Below are 17,993 nucleotides of genomic sequence, written 5' to 3' on the forward strand. Positions count from 1 at the left end.
CCGATGCGATTTCTGTGTTTCATCGTCAATGTGAAGGTCCAAGGGATACAGTAAACCTGCACTGGTGCATCGGAATCCAATACTGGTCTCCCAGGAGCCGCTCAAAGCACAAACTCTTAGAAAATTCATTCTTCTTGTACTTGAGTCAGCATTGTTCCTTTGATATTCAATTCCGATGCGATTTCTGTGTTTCATCGTCAATGTGAAGGTCCAAGGGATACAGTAAACCTGCACTGGTGCATCGGAATCCACTACTGGTCTCCCAGGTGCCGCTCAAAAGCACAAACCCATAGAAGATTCACTCTTCTTGTACATAAGTCGGCATTGTGCCTTTTATATTCAATTCCGATGCGATTTCTGTGTTTCATCGTCAATGTGAAGGTCCAAGGGATACAGTAAACCTGCACTGGTGCATCGGAATCCAATACTGGTCTCCCAGAAGCCGCCCAAAGCACAAACTCTTATTTGACTCACTCTTCTTGGACTTAAGTCGGCACTGAGCCTTTTATATTCAATTCCGATGCGATTTCTGTGTTTCATCGTCAATGTGAAGGTCCAAGGGATACAGTAAACCTGCACTGGTGCATCGGAATCCAATACTGGTCTCCCAGGAGCCGCCCAAAGCACAAACTCTTATTTGACTCACTCTTCTTGTACTTAATTCGGCACTGAGCCTTTTATATTCAATTCCGATGCGATATCTGTGTTTCATCGTAAATGTGAAGGTCCAAGGGATACAGTAAACCTGCACTGGTGCATCGGCATCCAATACTGGTCTCCCAGGTGCCGCTCAAAGCACAAACTCTTAGAAAATTCACTCTTCTTGTACTTGAGTCGGCATTGTGCCTTTGATATTCAATTCCGATGCGATTTCTGTGTTTCATCGTCAATGTGAAGGTCCAAGGGATACAGTAAACCTGCACTGGTGCATCGGAATCCACTACTGGTCTCCCAGGTGCCGCTCAAAGCACAAACCCATAGAAGATTCACTCTTCTTGTACATAAGTCGGCATTGTGCCTTTTATATTCAATTCCGATGCGCTTTCTGTGTTTCATCGTCAATGTGAAGGTCCAAGGGATACAGTAAACCTGCACTGGTGCATCGGAATCCAATACTGGTCTCCCAGGAGCCGCCCAAAGCACAAACTCTTATTTGACTCACTCTTCTTGTACTTAAGTCGGCACTGAGCCTTTTATATTCAATTCCGATGCGATATCTGTGTTTCATCGTAAATGTGAAGGTCCAAGGGATACAGTAAACCTGCACTGGTGCATCGGCATCCAATACTGGTCTCCCAGGTGCCGCTCAAAGCACAAACCCATAGAAGATTCACTCTTCTTGTACATAAGTCGGCATTGTGCCTTTTATATTCAATTCCGATGCGCTTTCTGTGTTTCATCGTCAATGTGAAGGTCCAAGGGATACAGTAAACCTGCACTGGTGCATCGGAATCCAATACTGGTCTCCCAGGAGCCGCCCAAAGCACAAACTCTTATTTGACTCACTCTTCTTGTACTTAAGTCGGCACTGAGCCTTTTATATTCAATTCCGATGCGATTTCTGTGTTTCATCGTCAATGTGAAGGTCCAAGGGATACAGTAAACCTGCACTGGTGCATCGGAATCCAATACTGGTCTCCCAGGAGCCGCCCAAAGCACAAACTCTTATTTGACTCACTCTTCTTGGACTTAAGTCGGCACTGAGCCTTTTATATTCAATTCCGATGCGATTTCTGTGTTTCATCGTCAATGTGAAGGTCCAAGGGATACAGTAAACCTGCACTGGTGCATCGGAATCCAATAGTGGTCTCCCAGGAGCCGCCCAAAGCACAAACTCTTATTTGACTCACTCTTCTTGTACTTAAGTCGGCACTGAGCTTTTTATATTCAATTCCGATGCGATTTCTGTGTTTCATCGTCAATGTGAAGGTCCAAGGGATACAGTAAACCTGCACTGGTGCATCGGAATCCAATACTGGTCTCCCAGGTGCCGCCCAAAGCACAAACCCATAGAAGATTCACTCTTCTTGTACATAAGTCGGCATTGTGCCTTTTATATTCAATTCCGATGCGCTTTCTGTGTTTCATCGTCAATGTGAAGGTCCAAGGGATACAGTAAACCTGCACTGGTGCATCGGAATCCAATACTGGTCCCCAGGAGCCGCCCAAAGCACAAACTCTTATTTGACTCACTCTTCTTGTACTTAAGTCGGCACTGAGCCTTTTATATTCAATTCCGATGCGATTTCTGTGTTTCATCGTCAATGTGAAGGTCCAAGGGATACAGTAAACCTGCACTGGTGCATCGGAATCCAATACTGGTCTCCCAGGAGCCGCCCAAAGCACAAACTCTTATTTGACTCACTCTTCTTGTACTTAAGTCGGCACTGAGCCTTTTATATTCAATTCCGATGCGATTTCTGTGTTTCATCGTCAATGTGAAGGTCCAAGGGATACAGTAAACCTGCACTCGTGCATCGGAATCCAATACTGGTCTCCCAGGTGCCGCTCAAAGCACAAACCCATAGAAGATTCACTCTTCATGTACATAAGTCGGCATTGTGCCTTTTATATTCAATTCCGATGCGATTTCTGTGTTTCATCGTCAATGTGAAGGTCCAAGGGATACAGTAAACCTGCACTGGTGCATCGGAATCCAATACTGGTCTCCCAGGAGCCGCCCAAAGCACAAACTCTTATTTGACTCACTCTTCTTGTACTTAAGTCGGCACTGAGCCTTTTATATTCAATTCCGATGCGATTTCTGTGTTTCATCGTCAATGTGAAGGTCCAAGGGATACAGTAAACCTGCACTGGTGCATCGGAATCCAATACTGGTCTCCCAGGAGCCGCTCAAAGCACAAACTCTTAGAAAATTCACTCTTCTTGTACTTAAGTCGGCATTGTGCCTTTGATATTCAATTAAGATGCGATTTCTGTGTTTCATCGTCAATGTGAAGGTCCAAGGGATACAGTAAACCTGCACTGGTGCATCGGAATCCAATACTGGTCTCCCAGGTGCCGCTCAAATCACAAACCCATAGAAGATTCACTCTTCTTGTACATAAGTCGGCATTGTGCCTTTTATATTCAATTCCGATGCGATTTCTGTGTTTCATTGTCAATGTGACGGTCCAAGGGATACAGTAAACCTGCACTGGTGCATCGGAATCTAATACTGGTCTCCCAGGAGCCGCTCCAAGCACAATCTCTGAGAAGATTCACTCTTCTTGTAGTTAAGTCGGCACTGTGGCTTTTATATTCAATTCCGATGCGATTTCTGTGTTTCATCGTCAATGTGAAGGTCCAAGGGATACAGTAAACCTGCACTGGTTCATCGGAATCTAATACTGGTCTCCCAGAAGCCGCTCAAAGCACAAATTCGTAGAAGATTCACTCTTCTTGTACTTAAGTCGGCACTGTGGTTTTATATTCAATTCCGATGCGATTTCTGTGTTTCATTGTCAATGTGAAGGTCCTAGGGATACAGTAAACCTGCACTGCTGCATCGGAATCTAATACTGGTCTCCCAGGAGCCGCTCAAACCACAAACTCTTAGGAGACTCACTCTTCTTGTACTTAAGTCGGCATTGTGCCTTTTATATTCAATTCCGATGCGATTTCTGTGTTTCATCGTCAATTTGAAGGTCCAAGGGATACAGTAAATCTGCACTGGTGCATCGGAATCCAATACTGGTCTCCCAGGAGCCGCACAAAGCACAAACTCGTAGAAGACTCACTCTTCTTGTACTTAAGTCGGCACTGTGCCTTTTATATTCAATTCCGATGCGATTTCTGTGTTTCATCGTCAATGTGAAGGAGCAAGGGATACAGTAAACCTGCACTGGTGCATCGGAATCCAATACTGGTCTCCCAGGATAGGCTCAAACTACAAACTCTTAGGAGACTCACTCTTCTTGTACTTAAGTCGGCACTGTGCCTTTTATATTCAATTCCGATGCGATTTCTGTGTTTCATCGTCAATGTGAAGGTCCAAGGGATACAGTAAACCTGCAGTGGTGCATCGGAATCCAATACTGGTCCCCCAGGAGCCGCTCAAACCACAAACTCTTAGGAGACTCACTCTTCTTGTACTTAAGTCGGCACTGTGTCTTTTATATTCAATTCCGATGCGATTTCTGTGTTTCAATGTCAATGTGAAGGTCCAAGGGATACAGTAAACCTGCACTGGTGCATCGGAATCCAATACTGGTCTCCCAGGAGCCGCCCAAAGCAAAAACTCTGAGAAGATTCACTCTTCTTGTACTTACGTCGGCACTGTGCCTTTTATATTCAAATCCGATGCGATTTCTGTGTTTCATCGTCAATGTGAAGGTCCAAGGGATACAGTAAACCTGCACTGGTGCATCGGAATCAAATACTGGTCTCCCAGGAGCCGCCCAAAGCACAAACTCTGAGAAGATTCACTCTTCTTGTACTTAAGTCGGCACTGTGCCTTTTATATTCAATTCCGATGCGATTTCTGTGTTTCATCGTCAATGTGAAGGTCCAAGGGATACAGTAAACCTGCAGTGGTGCATCGGAATCCAATACTGGTCTCCCAGGAGCCGCTCAAACCACAAACTCTTAGGAGACTCACTCTTCTTGTACTTAAGTCGGCACTGTGTCTTTTATATTCAATTCCGATGCGATTTCTGTGTTTCATTGTCAATGTGAAGGTCCAAGGGATACAGTAAATTTGCACTGGTGCATCGGAATCCAATACTGGTCTCCCAGGAGCCGCTCAAACCACAAACTCTTAGCAGACTCACTCTTCTTGTACTTAAGTCGGCACTGTGTCTTTTATATCCAATTCCGATGCGATTTCTGTGTTTCATTGCCAATGTGAAGGTCCAAGGGATACAGTAAACCTGCACTGGTGCATCGGAATCCAATACTGGTCTCCCAGGATTCGCTCAAACACAAACTCTTAGGAGACTCACTCTTCTTGTACTTAAGTCGGCATTGTGCCTTTAATATTCAATTCCGATGCGATATCTGTGTTTCATTGTCAATGTGAAGGTCCAAGGGATACAGTAAACCTGCACTGGTGCATCGGAATCCAATACTGGTCTCCCAGGATCCGCTCAAAGCACAAACTCTTAGGAGTCTCACTCTTCTTGTACTTATGTAGGCATTGTGCCTTTTATATTCAATTCTGATGCGATTTCTGTGTTTCATCGTCAATTTGAAGGTCCAAGGGATACAGTAAACCTGCACTGGTGCATCGGAATCCAATACTGGTCTCCCAGGATCCGCTCAAAGCACAAACTCTTAGGAGACTCACTCCTCTTGTACTTAAGTCGGCATTGTGCCTTTTATATTCAATTCCGATGCGATTTCTGTGTTTCATCGTCAATTTGAAGGTCCAAGGGATACAGTAAACCTGCACTGGTGCATCGGAATCCAATACTGGTCTCCCAGGAGCCGCTCAAAGCACAAACTCTTAGAAAATTCACTCTTCTTGTACTTGAGTCAGCATTGTGCCTTTGATATTCAATTCCGATGCGATTTCTGTGTTTCATCGTCAATGTGAAGGTCCAAGGGATACAGTAAACCTGCACTGGTGCATCGGAATCCACTACTGGTCTCCCAGGTGCCGCTCAAAAGCACAAACCCATAGAAGATTCACTCTTCTTGTACATAAGTCGGCATTGTGCCTTTTATATTCAATTCCGATGCGATTTCTGTGTTTCATCGTCAATGTGAAGGTCCAAGGGATACAGTAAACCTGCACTGGTGCATCGGAATCCAATACTGGTCTCCCAGAAGCCGCCCAAAGCACAAACTCTTATTTGACTCACTCTTCTTGGACTTAAGTCGGCACTGAGCCTTTTATATTCAATTCCGATGCGATTTCTGTGTTTCATCGTCAATGTGAAAATCCAAGGGATACAGTAAACCTGCACTGGTGCATCGGAATCCAATACAGGTCTCCCAGGAGCCGCCCAAAGCACAAACTCTTATTTGACTCACTCTTCTTGTACTTAAGTCGGCACTGAGCATTTTATATTCAATTCCGATGCGATATCTGTGTTTCATCGTAAATGTGAAGGTCCAAGGGATACAGTAAACCTGCACTGGTGCATCGGCATCCAATACTGGTCTCCCAGGTGCCGCTCAAAGCACAAACTCTTAGAAAATTCACTCTTCTTGTACTTGAGTCGGCATTGTGCCTTTGATATTCAATTCCGATGCGATTTCTGTGTTTCATCGTCAATGTGAAGGTCCAAGGGATACAGTAAACCTGCACTGGTGCATCGGAATCCACTACTGGTCTCCCAGGTGCCGCTCAAAGCACAAACCCATAGAAGATTCACTCTTCTTGTACATAAGTCGGCATTGTGCCTTTTATATTCAATTCCGATGCGCTTTCTGTGTTTCATCGTCAATGTGAAGGTCCAAGGGATACAGTAAACCTGCACTGGTGCATCGGAATCCAATACTGGTCTCCCAGGAACCGCCCAAAGCACAAACTCTTATTTGACTCACTCTTCTTGTACTTAAGTCGGCACTGAGCCTTTTATATTCAATTCCGATGCGATTTCTGTGTTTCATCGTCAATGTGAAGGTCCAAGGGATACAGTAAACCTGCACTGGTGCATCGGAATCCAATACTGGTCTCCCAGGAGCCGCCCAAAGCACAAACTCTTATTTGACTCACTCTTCTTGGACTTACGTCGGCACTGTGCCTTTTATATTCAATTCCGATGCGATTTCTGTGTTTCATCGTCAATGTGAAGGTCCAAGGGATACAGTAAAATTGCACTGGTGCATCGGAATCCAATACTGGTCTCCCAGGAGCCGCCCAAAGCACAAACTCTTATTTGACTCACTCTTCTTGTACTTAAGTCGGCACTGAGCCTTTTATATTCAATTCCGATGCGATTTCTGTGTTTCATCGTCAATGTGAAGGTCCAAGGGATACAGTAAACCTGCACTGGTGCATCGGAATCCAATACTGGTCTCCCAGGTGCCGCCCAAAGCACAAACCCATAGAAGATTCACTCTTCTTGTACATAAGTCGGCATTGTGCCTTTTATATTCAATTCCGATGCGCTTTCTGTGTTTCATCGTCAATGTGAAGGTCCAAGGGATACAGTAAACCTGCACTGGTGCATCGGAATCCAATACTGGTCCCCAGGAGCCGCCCAAAGCACAAACTCTTATTTGACTCACTCTTCTTGTACTTAAGTCGGCACTGAGCCTTTTATATTCAATTCCGATGCGATTTCTGTGTTTCATCGTCAATGTGAAGGTCCAAGGGATACAGTAAACCTGCACTGGTGCATCGGAATCCAATACTGGTCTCCCAGGAGCCGCTCAAAGCACAAACTCTTAGAAAATTCACTCTTCTTGTACTTATGTCGGCATTGTGCCTTTGATATTCAATTCCGATGCGATTTCTGTGTTTCATCGTCAATGTGAAGGTCCAAGGGATACAGTAAACCTGCACTGGTGCATCGGAATCCAATACTGGTCTCCCAGGTGCCGCTCAAAGCACAAACCCATAGAAGATTCACTCTTCATGTACATAAGTCGGCATTGTGCCTTTTATATTCAATTCCGATGCGATTTCTGTGTTTCATCGTCAATGTGAAGGTCCAAGGGATACAGTAAACCTGCACTGGTGCATCGGAATCCAATACTGGTCTCCCAGGAGCCGCTCAAAGCACAAACTCTTAGAAAATTCACTCTTCTTGTACTTAAGTCGGCATTGTGCCTTTGATACTCAATTCCGATGCGATTTCTGTGTTTCATCGTCAATGTGAAGGTCCTAGGGATACAGTAAACCTGCACTGGTGCATCGGAATCCAATACTGGTCTCCCAGGAGCCGCTCAAAGCACAACCTCTTAGAAAATTCACTCTTCTTGTACTTATGTCGGCATTGTGCGTTTTATATTCAATTCCGATGCGATTTCTGTGTTTCATCGTCAATGTGAAGGTCCAAGGGATACAGTAAACCTGCACTGGTGCATCGGAATCCAATACTGGTCTCCCAGGAGCCGCCCAAAGCACAAACTCTTATTTGACTCTCTCTTCTTGTACTTAAGTCGGCACTGAGCCTTTTATATTCAATTCCGATGTGATTTCTGTGTTTCATCGTCAATGTGAAGGTCCAAGGGATACAGTAAACCTGCACTGGTGCATCGGAATCCAATACTGGTCTCCCAGGAGCCGCTCAAAGCACAAACTCTTAGAAAATTCACTCTTCTTGTACTTAAGTCGGCATTGTGCCTTTGATATTCAATTAAGATGCGATTTCTGTGTTTCATCGTCAATGTGAAGGTCCAAGGGATACAGTAAACCTGCACTGGTGCATCGGAATCCAATACTGGTCTCCCAGGTGCCGCTCAAATCACAAACCCATAGAAGATTCACTCTTCTTGTACATAAGTCGGCATTGTGCCTTTTATATTCAATTCCGATGCGATTTCTGTGTTTCATTGTCAATGTGACGGTCCAAGGGATACAGTAAACCTGCACTGGTGCATCGGAATCTAATACTGGTCTCCCAGGAGCCGCTCCAAGCACAATCTCTGAGAAGATTCACTCTTCTTGTAGTTAAGTCGGCACTGTGGCTTTTATATTCAATTCCGATGCGATTTCTGTGTTTCATCGTCAATGTGAAGGTCCAAGGGATACAGTAAACCTGCACTGGTTCATCGGAATCTAATACTGGTCTCCCAGAAGCCGCTCAAAGCACAAATTCGTAGAAGATTCACTCTTCTTGTACTTAAGTCGGCACTGTGGTTTTATATTCAATTCCGATGCGATTTCTGTGTTTCATTGTCAATGTGAAGGTCCTAGGGATACAGTAAACCTGCACTGCTGCATCGGAATCTAATACTGGTCTCCCAGGAGCCGCTCAAACCACAAACTCTTAGGAGACTCACTCTTCTTGTACTTAAGTCGGCATTGTGCCTTTTATATTCAATTCCGATGCGATTTCTGTGTTTCATCGTCAATTTGAAGGTCCAAGGGATACAGTAAATCTGCACTGGTGCATCGGAATCCAATACTGGTCTCCCAGGAGCCGCACAAAGCACAAACTCGTAGAAGACTCACTCTTCTTGTACTTAAGTCGGCACTGTGCCTTTTATATTCAATTCCGATGCGATTTCTGTGTTTCATCGTCAATGTGAAGGAGCAAGGGATACAGTAAACCTGCAATGGTTCATCGGAATCCAATACTGGTCTCCCAGGATAGGCTCAAACTACAAACTCTTAGGAGACTCACTCTTCTTGTACTTAAGTCGGCACTGTGCCTTTTATATTCAATTCCGATGCGATTTCTGTGTTTCATCGTCAATGTGAAGGTCCAAGGGATACAGTAAACCTGCAGTGGTGCATCGGAATCCAATACTGGTCCCCCAGGAGCCGCTCAAACCACAAACTCATAGGAGACTCACTCTTCTTGTACTTAAGTCGGCACTGTGTCTTTTATATTCAATTCCGATGCGATTTCTGTGTTTCAATGTCAATGTGAAGGTCCAAGGGATACAGTAAACCTGCACTGGTGCATCGGAATCCAATACTGGTCTCCCAGGAGCCGCCCAAAGCAAAAACTCTGAGAAGATTCACTCTTCTTGTACTTACGTCGGCACTGTGCCTTTTATATTCAAATCCGATGCGATTTCTGTGTTTCATCGTCAATGTGAAGGTCCAAGGGATACAGTAAACCTGCACTGGTGCATCGGAATCAAATACTGGTCTCCCAGGAGCCGCCCAAAGCACAAACTCTTAGAAGATTCACTCTTCTTGTACTTAAGTCGGCTCTGTGCCTTTTATATTCAATTCCGATGCGATTTCTGTGTTTCATCGTCAATGTGAAGGTCCAAGGGATACAGTAAACCTGCAGTGGTGCATCGGAATCCAATACTGGTCTCCCAGGAGCCGCTCAAACCACAAACTCTTAGGAGACTCACTCTTCTTGTACTTAAGTCGGTACTGTGTCTTTTATATTCAATTCCGATGCGATTTCTGTGTTTCATTGTCAATGTGAAGGTCCAAGGGATACAGTAAATTTGCACTGGTGCATCGGAATCCAATACTGGTCTCCCAGGAGCCGCTCAAACCACAAACTCTTAGCAGACTCACTCTTCTTGTACTTAAGTCGGCACTGTGTCTTTTATATCCAATTCCGATGCGATTTCTGTGTTTCATTGCCAATGTGAAGGTCCAAGGGATACAGTAAACCTGCACTGGTGCATCGGAATCCAATACTGGTCTCCCAGGATTCGCTCAAAGCACAAACTCTTAGGAGACTCACTCTTCTTGTACTTAAGTCGGCATTGTGCCTTTAATATTCAATTCCGATGCGATATCTGTGTTTCATTGTCAATGTGAAGGTCCAAGGGATACAGTAAACCTGCACTGGTGCATCGGAATCCAATACTGGTCTCCCAGGAGCCGCTCAAACCACAAACTCTTAGGAGTCTCACTCTTCTTGTACTTAAGTCTCCATTGTGCCTTTTATATTCAATTCCGATGCCATTTCTGTGTTTCATCGTCAATGTGAAGGTCCAAGGGATACAGTAAACCTGCACTGGTGCATCGGAATCCAATACTGGTCTCCCAGGAGCCGCCGAAAGCACAAACTCTTAGGAGACTCACTCTTCTTGTACTTAAGTCGGCACTGTGCCTTTTATATTCAATTCCGATGCGATTTCTGTGTTTCATCGTCAATGTGAAGGTCCAAGGGATACAGTAAACCTGCACTGGTGCATCGGAATCCAATACTGGTCTCCCAGGAGCCGCTCAAACCACAAACTCTTAGAAAATTCACTCTTCTTGTACTTAAGTCGGCATTGTGCCTTTGATATTCAATTCCGATGCGATTTCTGTGTTTCATCGTCAATGTGAAGGTCCAAGGGATACAGTAAACCTGCACTGGTGCATCGGAATCCAATACAGGTCTCCCAGGAGCCGCTCAAAGCACAAACTCTTAGAAAATTCACTCTTCTTGTACTTGAGTCAGCATTGTGCCTTTGATATTCAATTCCGATGCGATTTCTGTGTTTCATCGTCAATGTGAAGGTCCAAGGGATACAGTAAACCTGCACTGGTGCATCGGAATCCACTACTGGTCTCCCAGGTGCCGCTCAAAAGCACAAACCCATAGAAGATTCACTCTTCTTGTACATAAGTCGGCATTGTGCCTTTTATATTCAATTCCGATGCGATTTCTGTGTTTCATCGTCAATGTGAAGGTCCAAGGGATACAGTAAACCTGCACTGGTGCATCGGAATCCAATACTGGTCTCCCAGAAGCCGCCCAAAGCACAAACTCTTATTTGACTCACTCTTCTTGGACTTAAGTCGGCACTGAGCCTTTTATATTCAATTCCGATGCGATTTCTGTGTTTCATCGTCAATGTGAAGGTCCAAGGGATACAGTAAACCTGCACTGGTGCATCGGAATCCAATACTGGTCTCCCAGGAGCCGCCCAAAGCACAAACTCTTATTTGACTCACTCTTCTTGTACTTAAGTCGGCACTGAGCCTTTTATATTCAATTCCGATGCGATATCTGTGTTTCATCGTAAATGTGAAGGTCCAAGGGATACAGTAAACCTGCACCGGTGCATCGGCATCCAATACTGGTCTCCCAGGTGCCGCTCAAAGCACAAACTCTTAGAAAATTCACTCTTCTTGTACTTGAGTCGGCATTGTGCCTTTGATATTCAGTTCCGATGCGATTTCTGTGTTTCATCGTCAATGTGAAGGTCCAAGGGATACAGTAAACCTGCACTGGTGCATCGGAATCCACTACTGGTCTCCCAGGTTCCGCTCAAAGCACAAACCCATAGAAGATTCACTCTTCTTGTACATAAGTCGGCATTGTGCCTTTTATATTCAATTCCGATGCGCTTTCTGTGTTTCATCGTCAATGTGAAGGTCCAAGGGATACAGTAAACCTGCACTGGTGCATCGGAATCCAATACTGGTCTCCCAGGAGCCGCCCAAAGCACAAACTCTTATTTGACTCACTCTTCTTGTACTTAAGTCGGCACTGAGCCTTTTATATTCAATTCCGATGCGATTTCTGTGTTTCATCGTCAATGTGAAGGTCCAAGTGATACAGTAAACCTGCACTGGTGCATCGGAATCCAATACTGGTCTCCCAGGATCCGCTCAAAGCACAAACTCTTAGGAGACTCACTCCTCTTGTACTTAAGTCGGCATTGTGCCTTTTATATTCAATTCCGATGCGATTTCTGTGTTTCATCGTCAATTTGAAGGTCCAAGGGATACAGTAAACCTGCACTGGTGCATCGGAATCCAATACTGGTCTCCCAGGAGCCGCTCAAAGCACAAACTCTTAGAAAATTCACTCTTCTTGTACTTGAGTCAGCATTGTGCCTTTGATATTCAATTCCGATGCGATTTCTGTGTTTCATCGTCAATGTGAAGGTCCAAGGGATACAGTAAACCTGCACTGGTGCATCGGAATCCACTACTGGTCTCCCAGGTGCCGCTCAAAAGCACAAACCCATAGAAGATTCACTCTTCTTGTACATAAGTCGGCATTGTGCCTTTTATATTCAATTCCGATGCGATTTCTGTGTTTCATCGTCAATGTGAAGGTCCAAGGGATACAGTAAACCTGCACTGGTGCATCGGAATCCAATACTGGTCTCCCAGAAGCCGCCCAAAGCACAAACTCTTATTTGACTCACTCTTCTTGGACTTAAGTCGGCACTGAGCCTTTTATATTCAATTCCGATGCGATTTCTGTGTTTCATCGTCAATGTGAAAATCCAAGGGATACAGTAAACCTGCACTGGTGCATCGGAATCCAATACTGGTCTCCCAGGAGCCGCCCAAAGCACAAACTCTTATTTGACTCACTCTTCTTGTACTTAAGTCGGCACTGAGCCTTTTATATTCAATTCCGATGCGATATCTGTGTTTCATCGTAAATGTGAAGGTCCAAGGGATACAGTAAACCTGCACTGGTGCATCGGCATCCAATACTGGTCTCCCAGGTGCCGCTCAAAGCACAAACTCTTAGAAAATTCACTCTTCTTGTACTTGAGTCGGCATTGTGCCTTTGATATTCAATTCCGATGCGATTTCTGTGTTTCATCGTCAATGTGAAGGTCCAAGGGATACAGTAAACCTGCACTGGTGCATCGGAATCCACTACTGGTCTCCCAGGTGCCGCTCAAAGCACAAACCCATAGAAGATTCACTCTTCTTGTACATAAGTCGGCATTGTGCCTTTTATATTCAATTCCGATGCGCTTTCTGTGTTTCATCGTCAATGTGAAGGTCCAAGGGATACAGTAAACCTGCACTGGTGCATCGGAATCCAATACTGGTCTCCCAGGAGCCGCCCAAAGCACAAACTCTTATTTGACTCACACTTCTTGTACTTAAGTCGGCACTGAGCCTTTTATATTCAATTCCGATGCGATTTCTGTGTTTCATCGTCAATGTGAAGGTCCAAGGGATACAGTAAACCTGCACTGGTGCATCGGAATCCAATACTGGTCTCCCAGGAGCCGCCCAAAGCACAAACTCTGAGAAGATTCACTCTTCTTGTACTTAAGTCGGCACTGTGCCTCTTATATTCAATTCCGATGCGATTTCTGTGTTTCATCGTCAATGTGAAGGTCCAAGGGATACAGTAAACCTGCACTGGTGCATCGGAATCCAATACTGGTCTCCCAGGAGCCGCCCAAAGCTCTAACTCTGAGAAGATTCACTCTTCTCGTACTTAAGTCGGCACTGTGCCTTTTATATTCAATTCCGATGCGATTTCTGTGTTTCATCGTAAATGTGAAGGCCCAAGGGATACAGTAAACCTGCACTGGTGCATAGGACTCCAATACTGGTCTCCCAGAATCCGCTCAAAGCACAAACACTGAGAAGATTCACTCTTCTTGTACTTGAGTCGGCACTGTGCATTTATATTCAATTCCGATGCGATTTCTGTGTTTCATCGTCAATGTGAAGGTCCAAGGGATACAGTAAACCTGCACTGGTGCATCGGAATCCAATACTGGTCCCCAGGAGCCGCCCAAAGCACAAACTCTTATTTGACTCACTCTTCTTGTACTTAAGTCGGCACTGAGCCTTTGATATTCAATTCCGATGCGATTTCTGTGTTTCATCGTCAATGTGAAGGTCCAAGGGATACAGTAAACCTGCACTGGTGCATCGGAATCCAATACTGGTCTCCCAGGAGCCGCTCAAAGCACAAACTCTTAGAAAATTCACTCTTCTTGTACTTATGTCGGCATTGTGCCTTTGATATTCAATTCCGATGCGATTTCTGTGTTTCATCGTCAATGTGAAGGTCCAAGGGATACAGTAAACCTGCACTGGTGCATCGGAATCCAATACTGGTCTCCCAGGTGCCGCTCAAAGCACAAACCCATAGAAGATTCACTCTTCATGTACATAAGTCGGCATTGTGCCTTTTATATTCAATTCCGATGCGATTTCTGTGTTTCATCGTCAATGTGAAGGTCCAAGGGATACAGTAAACCTGCACTGGTGCATCGGAATCCAATACTGGTCTCCCAGGAGCCGCTCAAAGCACAAACTCTTAGAAAATTCACTCTTCTTGTACTTAAGTCGGCATTGTGCCTTTGATACTCAATTCCGATGCGATTTCTGTGTTTCATCGTCAATGTGAAGGTCCAAGGGATACAGTAAACCTGCACTGGTGCATCGGAATCCAATACTGGTCTCCCAGGAGCCGCTCAAAGCACAAACTCTTAGAAAATTCACTCTTCTTGTACTTATGTCGGCATTGCGCGTTTTATATTCAATTCCGATGCGATTTCTGTGTTTCATCGTCAATGTGAAGGTCCAAGGGATACAGTAAACCTGCACTGGTGCATCGGAATCCAATACTGGTCTCCCAGGAGCCGCCCAAAGCACAAACTCTTATTTGACTCTCTCTTCTTGTACTTAAGTCGGCACTGAGCCTTTTATATTCAATTCCGATGTGATTTCTGTGTTTCATCGTCAATGTGAAGGTCCAAGGGATACAGTAAACCTGCACTGGTGCATCGGAATCCAATACTGGTCTCCCAGGAGCCGCTCAAAGCACAAACTCTTAGAAAATTCACTCTTCTTGTACTTAAGTCGGCATTGTGCCTTTGATATTCAATTAAGATGCGATTTCTGTGTTTCACCGTCAATGTGAAGGTCCAAGGGATACAGTAAACCTGCACTGGTGCATCGGAATCCAATACTGGTCTCCCAGGTGCCGCTCAAATCACAAACCCATAGAAGATTCACTCTTCTTGTACATAAGTCGGCATTGTGCCTTTTATATTCAATTCCGATGCGATTTCTGTGTTTCATTGTCAATGTGACGGTCCAAGGGATACAGTAAACCTGCACTGGTGCATCGGAATCTAATACTGGTCTCCCAGGAGCCGCTCCAAGCACAATCTCTGAGAAGATTCACTCTTCTTGTAGTTAAGTCGGCACTGTGGCTTTTATATTCAATTCCGATGCGACTTCTGTGTTTCATCGTCAATGTGAAGGTCCAAGGGATACAGTAAACCTGCACTGGTTCATCGGAATCTAATACTGGTCTCCCAGAAGCCGCTCAAAGCACAAATTCGTAGAAGATTCACTCTTCTTGTACTAAAGTCGGCACTGTGGTTTTATATTCAATTCCGATGCGATTTCTGTGTTTCATTGTCAATGTGAAGGTCCTAGGGATACAGTAAACCTGCACTGCTGCATCGGAATCTAATACTGGTCTCCCAGGAGCCGCTCAAACCACAAACTCTTAGGAGACTCACTCTTCTTGTACTTAAGTCGGCATTGTGCCTTTTATATTCAATTCCGATGCGATTTCTGTGTTTCATCGTCAATTTGAAGGTCCAAGGGATACAGTAAATCTGCACTGGTGCATCGGAATCCAATACTGGTCTCCCAGGAGCCGCACAAAGCACAAACTCGTAGAAGACTCACTCTTCTTGTACTTAAGTCGGCACTGTGCCTTTTATATTCAATTCCGATGCGATTTCTGTGTTTCATCGTCAATGTGAAGGAGCAAGGGATACAGTAAACCTGCAATGGTTCATCGGAATCCATCACTGGTCTCCCAGGATAGGCTCAAACTACAAACTCTTAGGAGACTCACTCTTCTTGTACTTAAGTCGGCACTGTGCCTTTTATATTCAATTCCGATGCGATTTCTGTGTTTCATCGTCAATGTGAAGGTCCAAGGGATACAGTAAACCTGCAGTGGTGCATCGGAATCCAATACTGGTCCCCCAGGAGCCGCTCAAACCACAAACTCATAGGAGACTCACTCTTCTTGTACTTAAGTCGGCACTGTGTCTTTTATATTCAATTCCGATGCGATTTCTGTGTTTCAATGTCAATGTGAAGGTCCAAGGGATACAGTAAACCTGCACTGGTGCATCGGAATCCAATACTGGTCTCCCAGGAGCCGCCCAAAGCAAAAACTCTGAGAAGATTCACTCTTCTTGTACTTACGTCGGCACTGTGCCTTTTATATTCAAATCCGATGCGATTTCTGTGTTTCATCGTCAATGTGAAGGTCCAAGGGATACAGTAAACCTGCACTGGTGCATCGGAATCAAATACTGGTCTCCCAGGAGCCGCCCAAAGCACAAACTCTGAGAAGATTCACTCTTCTTGTACTTAAGTCGGCTCTGTGCCTTTTATATTCAATTCCGATGCGATTTCTGTGTTTCATCGTCAATGTGAAGGTCCAAGGGATACAGTAAACCTGCAGTGGTGCATCGGAATCCAATACTGGTCTCCCAGGAGCCGCTCAAACCACAAACTCTTAGGAGACTCACTCTTCTTGTACTTAAGTCGGCACTGTGTCTTTTATATTCAATTCCGATGCGATTTCTGTGTTTCATTGTCAATGTGAAGGTCCAAGGGATACAGTAAATTTGCACTGGTGCATCGGAATCCAATACTGGTCTCCCAGGAGCCGCTCAAACCACAAACTCTTAGCAGACTCACTCTTCTTGTACTTAAGTCGGCACTGTGTCTTTTATATCCAATTCCGATGCGATTTCTGTGTTTCATTGCCAATGTGAAGGTCCAAGGGATACAGTAAACCTGCACTGGTGCATCGGAATCCAATACTGGTCTCCCAGGATTCGCTCAAAGCACAAACTCTTAGGAGACTCACTCTTCTTGTACTTAAGTCGGCATTGTGCCTTTAATATTCAATCCGATGCGATATCTGTGTTTCATTGTCAATGTGAAGGTCCAAGGGATACAGTAAACCTGCACTGGTGCATCGGAATCCAATACTGGTCTCCCAGGAGCCGCTCAAACCACAAACTCTTAGGAGTCTCACTCTTCTTGTACTTAAGTCTCCATTGTGCCTTTTATATTCAATTCCGATGCCATTTCTGTGTTTCATCGTCAATGTGAAGGTCCAAGGATACAGTAAACCTGCACTGGTGCATCGGAATCCAATACTGGTCTCCCAGGAGCCGCCGAAAGCACAAACTCTTAGGAGACTCACTCTTCTTGTACTTAAGTCGGCACTGTGCCTTTTATATTCAATTCCGATGCGATTTCTGTGTTTCATCGTCAATGTGAAGGTCCAAGGGATACAGTAAACCTGCACTGGTGCATCGGAATCCAATACTGGTCTCCCAGGAGCCGCTCAAACCACAAACTCTTAGAAAATTCACTCTTCTTGTACTTAAGTCGGCATTGTGCCTTTGATATTCAATTCCGATGCGATTTCTGTGTTTCATCGTCAATGTGAAGGTCCAAGGGATACAGTAAACCTGCACTGGTGCATCGGAATCCAATACAGGTCTCCCAGGAGCCGCTCAAAGCACAAACTCTTAGAAAATTCACTCTTCTTGTACTTGAGTCAGCATTGTGCCTTTGATATTCAATTCCGATGCGATTTCTGTGTTTCATCGTCAATGTGAAGGTCCAAGGGATACAGTAAACCTGCACTGGTGCATCGGAATCCACTACTGGTCTCCCAGGTGCCGCTCAAAAGCAC

Source organism: Schistocerca nitens, chromosome 12, assembly GCF_023898315.1.
Source record: "Schistocerca nitens isolate TAMUIC-IGC-003100 chromosome 12, iqSchNite1.1, whole genome shotgun sequence".
NCBI lineage: Eukaryota > Metazoa > Arthropoda > Insecta > Orthoptera > Acrididae > Schistocerca > Schistocerca nitens.